At 37.0% G+C, this 5,565-nt stretch overlaps 1 long non-coding RNA gene across 1 annotated transcript; it reads left to right on the top strand.

The window, feature by feature from the left end:
- Positions 1–4,420: 4,420 nt before the first annotated feature.
- LOC110341092 lies at positions 4,421–5,317 on the top strand. The gene is made up of 2 exons (XR_005873718.1): positions 4,421–4,594; positions 5,022–5,317. It is a non-coding gene; the product is annotated as an uncharacterized LOC110341092 (long non-coding RNA).
- Positions 5,318–5,565: the final 248 nt, after the last annotated feature.

Genomic DNA, 5,565 nt, shown 5'->3' with positions numbered 1-5,565 from the left:
TGCTCCCAAGTATCATAGGATATTTCAAAGGCTATTGGTCTGACCCCAAAACCTGATTGTAAGGCCCTATTACTGAAGATACCACTTACTTATGTCATTTATTGTGTGAAAATCAAGCTGGTGCTCAGAAAGAAGCTTCATATTACTGTCTAGCGCTCATTGGGCTAGAAAGTACTTTGCACACTGCCAGAAGAACAAAGAAACCATCAATATCACTGATATAATTCCAAAAACATACAACAGCAACTAGCCTTCTAGATATACTGGTGCAATAATGGCACAAACATTATAGGAATAACCAACCACTTTTTATTTGGATTTAAGGCCCCCTTCTTGAGATGGAGCTCATATCTGATTCTGCTAAAGAGACTAAGAATGGGAAACTAGTTAGGTCTTTGCCCATGGGGAAAACTTCCACTATTTTTTGTTTTTGCTAAAGGAATATAACAACAAAATGACTGCTATTGACATAGCTACATTCATATAACCCATATAACAGTGCATTGCTCAACTCATCGAAGAAGCTTGTTGCAGTAGATGGGAATTAGCATAGAATCCCACAACTATATAATGTGTAGAGACTTTGGCATGCTCAACTCTAAATGGGATGTCTTTATCAATACCTTCTCCTCAAGGTTCAGTCTATGTAGAAGAGGAGGCAGAAAGATTATAAGAGCCAGAGGTTGTGGATGATTCCAAGGAAAAAATGTCTTTTAGATCAACAAGATGGATACTCATATAAGCTCATAGAGACTGTGACAGCACATACAAGACTTGTACAGGTTCAACCCAGACAAAATTCCAGCATGGAGAAGTAGACAGGAAGTCCCACCCATAAATAAGAAGCTATTTGCAGTTTATACCTACTGGGAAAGGGAAAACAGTTTCTTTTTCTAAGGAAGTGTCACTGGGTATATCAACCACTCTCCAGGGGAGATCTCATGCCCAGGAGCAGTTGGCCAACACAAACAGAAGACAGACATGTAAAGAATATAATAAGCAAGCAATTGCAACACCAAGTGTGAAACTCTGAAACCTTTTTGACAGACTACAAAAGGACTGTTTTTTTATGCAGTGGAAGATAAAGAAAGCTGTGGGGTGTAAATCAGCACCGCATTGAGAAGCAACTGAGCTCTTAAGAAAACTGAACTCCCAAACACAGTAAGCTACCATGCTAAGTTAGGGACTCTGGTTAGGAAAGAACATACAAAATAAGGATATTTAAATTGATGCCACCAGCAATCTTGTTTGAATTTCTAAATTAATCTAAACCCTTTCTACTTACACAAGTGGCTCATGTATCCCTGTGAAAAGCTAGCATACCTGTATTCTTGCTTGAAGAAAATGTAGCATTCTTTTCTAGAAAACACCATGCATCCTCCCCTACCTCCTCATCCACCCCTACCCTAGTATATTCTCCATCTTACATCTTGGTTGTTAGAATTAATATATAAACCTATAAGACTATATCTAAGTGTAAGAGGTCTGAACAGCTCTGGGATGTGCTGAATGAAGTAGCGTAGGGGATGTATGGAACCAATGGTGTTTCCTCAGGTGGACTGAAATACATTGTTGGATTAGTGAAGTTTCCTTGAATTAGGAGTGTTCTTTTGTTATGTAGGGTTTATTATTGGCAAAGATCTCACAGATATAGCAAACTTGTTAAAAAATAAAAAGATGACTTCTGGAATTACAGAAAGGTGGTATCTCACAGAATGAAAATGAAATGCCAAATTTTCCAAAGGAGACAGAGAAAATTAAGTAAAAAAAAGACATGGAGAAGTCAATACAGTGAAGTAGACACTATAAAGACACAGTAGAAACCATTGTTCTTTCCTTACTTTCTGGTCCTTAGTTTTTTGGTTTGCTATTTTTAATCCAGAAATTATTTGTTAAAAAAAAAAAAAGACAGAGCCCTGGAGATGGGAAGAAAAATTCTGCGATGCCACGTCCAGGATACACAGTAATGAGTTTTCCAGTCCACTCCCAAAATGTATGGTGATTTTCTGAGGCATGGTGTGAAGGGGTTATGTCCAAATATTTCAAAAGCTGCAGAACATAATGTGATAGGATTAACACTGATACCAGAAGACGTGCAGTGTTTTGGTTAGGATTAACACTGATACCAGAAGATGTGCAGTGTTTTTGGTTATCTCTCCACAAAGGTAAAACTATAGATCCTGATAAAATCCAAGTTGTAAGTTGTTTAGGTCTTAGTTACAAAATATAAATGAGTTGGATACACCTGAACATTTCTGTAACCTCTACATTGGGTTTTTTTTTTCTGTCAGGCCAAAGCATCTCATCCTGGAGGGAGTAAAATACAAGTGTCTGACTTTGCTGCATCCTATTGGTGAGGAGCACAGAATTAGTGCTACTGTTACAGATCTAAAGGAGTCAGGAGCAGTGTTCCCCATCACATCTCCACTTTCTTAGGAAAACCAACTTTCTACTCATAAATACAACCAGCTTGTAATCATTGTTGTATTTCTTATGTCTGATGAGGTATTTACTTCTAAGTAAGGTTAGCATGGCTTCAGATATGTGATTTGCCAAATGTGTAGTTTCTTAGCCCTTCTTGTAGTAAGATCAGAAATGGTTTGCCTGTATGAATTTGACAATATATATTTTCATTTTGTATCTCTCCATGACTATACTGTTTTCTGTCTTCTGTCATAATATAGTCCAAAGTGATCTAGATATTTTAAATATTTCAAAGAACATCAAGTTGATATGTGAAATTAAAGATGCCAGACTAATCAAATTGAGAAAATGAGAAGTGACTAGTATCTCTGAGGCCTTGATAAAATGTATGCTCTCAGGAGGGTAGACAGAAACTCAAAGAAAATGTGGGTGATACTACACCAGTAAATTCATAAGAGTTGAATGGCCAGAGCAGTTTAGAATATTACCTTCAAATTAAAGACAAAGTATTTTTTTCTTGCTCCTTCCACAAAAAGGAAGAAAAGATCTATAGCCCTCTCAGGATCTAGAAGCAGATTTTTTTCATATCTGAAATTACTGCTTCATCCCATACATCAAGTAATACAGAAGGCTGTCTGCTTTTAATGGAGTTTAGAGCAAAAAATTACTCTAGAAGATTTAGAACGACACTTTGGTCATCTAAACAGTCGGTCTTAGATGGCAGGTAATCTTACCAACTTGATCAGATTGGAAGACCTAGTATATTAGGAGAGCTTACCTCTGAATGTATTTGCAGAAACAATTAACTAAGAGGAGAAGATCTTCCTTGAGTGTGGGTAGTATTATTCCATAGCTGATGGGGGAATGAGATTGATTAAAAGGGGGAAAGGAGAAAGCATGCACTCAATCATTCTCTCACTCTATTTCTTTGCTCCCTGCCCACCACTAGGTAAGCTGCTCTACTACTTTGTCCCTGTCCAGGCAAGCTCAACCCTCTAAAACTGTGAGCCAAAATACTCATTTCATCGTTTAAGTTGATTTCTTTAGGTATGTTGTCACAGCCTCTGAAAGTATGATTCATGTGTAAGTATAGACAGTGGGAGATAAGAGCCTCTGAAGTTTATGACAGGTACCAACAGGATAATTATATGATATTTTGTGTGTCTAGAGCAAGACCAAGCTACCTACAGTGAGAATTGAACTCTCTCTGAAGCAACATCTAACATACTATTGGACCCTTATAGAGACAGAATTTGCAGAATCATGAAACCCCCTGTGATCATTCCTCTAGACCTCATTAGAACGTTGATTTAATTAGACCCATAAAATCATTAAGGCAGGGCAGACTCATATGCTGCTGAATAAATGAAAGATAAAAGGCATGGACAAACAATTTGTACAGGAACCAACCTCTGTAGCATCAATAGCACCTCTCAGTTCATATATTGAGACATTGCAATAACCTTATACTCAGCATGTGTAAAACTAAAACAACTGAATTATGTTTAATATAGGATCTGTCCTTTGTTTGGGTATATGCTAAAAATGGATATCAGGAACATTACATGGTCACTCGTGAATAGACATAAAAGACTTTCAAGAAAAATCTTATTAAGTAAAATTCATGCCAAACAATCATAAACTAGTTGTTGAGAGAAAAGTATCACAAGGTTGATCTATTTGGATTTGTAGGAAGTAAAATTGCCTGGAGGACTTGTTAACTATCTAAATAATAATATAAAAAGTTGAAGGTAAAGGCAAAAAAAAAAAACCATGGAGTTGAGGTATATGGGTGAGTGTGTAAGAGTGTATACAAAATTTGAAAACTTTCTAAACAAATCAAATGATATTAATACTTAATAAAGTACCCTAGTGATGGAATAGATTCAACATAACCAACAAGTAGTGATAACTTAGTCAGTTTATGTTAAAAAGTTTCTTCCATGGGTGAGTGCTGGCCTAATGGTCACATAATGAAATCATGGCAGTAAAGAAGAACCATGCAAGGACCTAAAAGTTTAAACATGGGCTCTCATTTCCCAAGACAGATATATCTCCTTCTGCCAAAAGTTACTTACAATGAAACCAAGGCTTAGAAGCACTTCCTAAGAAAACCAACTACACATTTAATGAAAAATGGACTATACTGAATTCATCCCATTCTGGAAGGGTGAGTAATTCAGACAAGAGTATATTTTCCTTTCTTGCCTTTAGGACCTCTGCAAATACCACTGTCAGAAGCTTAACAACATTTAATCCATTGGTATAGATCTTGCATATCATATCACAGCAAAGGGCCCATGATATAGTACTTGACACCATTAAATGGTGTTCTACTCCCTGGTAGTATAGTATGTGTATTTGATGATCAAACAGGGGAAAGAAAAGCATGCCACTTATTACAATTCTGGGATCTGTTTGTTTAGAGATTTTTGTCCCTAAATGGGATAGGCTTTCCTCAAACTTTCCAGAAGCAGTCCTGAATGATCTTGGCAATATTTACTGAAATTTACCTAAGAGGAAGTTACTGCTCTTACCCAAAGATTATAATTATCATGCAGGTAATCTGTTCCATTTCTCCTCTTTCTGTTGTCTAGATGTGATCAGAGAGCAGTCTGAAGAAAGTGTGATCAGGAACTCAAATCACTGGAGGATGAGGATCAAAGTCATACCACCAGGGCATCACTGGGAAAAACAAAGAAACAGCCTAAGAGTGAAAGAATTGTGTAGCAGGAGTGTAATCATGAGATCAACTACAGTTATTTCAATAATTTGAGGCAGCAGGATGCCTTGGCTTTAAACTTTAGGTAGACACCATCATCATAGTACATATGTTGACTATGTATTTGCATATTATTAAAGCTGAATTTATACATCTTTGGAGCAAGGAAAATTATTGTGGTGTGTAACTCTATAGAACTACTTTTCTTAAGAGTTCTTTAGTTAGTCCTTTCTGGTTTTTTTCTCTTTCTTTTCCACCCACTCCTTCACACTGTCGCTGGGCTTGCATACAGACTATAGACTTGTCCTAGAAGCAAGCTGGCCTCCCAGCAGATGTGTAGGGCAGGCTACATTGTCATGAACTTGGGCACAGCTCTGAGATAAGCTTGTTTATAGGAAGAAACTGCATTCCTTGATGAG

Source organism: Mesocricetus auratus, unplaced genomic scaffold (genome assembly GCF_017639785.1).
Source record: "Mesocricetus auratus isolate SY011 unplaced genomic scaffold, BCM_Maur_2.0 Super-Scaffold_100676, whole genome shotgun sequence".
Taxonomy (NCBI): domain Eukaryota; kingdom Metazoa; phylum Chordata; class Mammalia; order Rodentia; family Cricetidae; genus Mesocricetus; species Mesocricetus auratus.
This window is presented reverse-complemented; position numbering and strand designations above follow the sequence as displayed.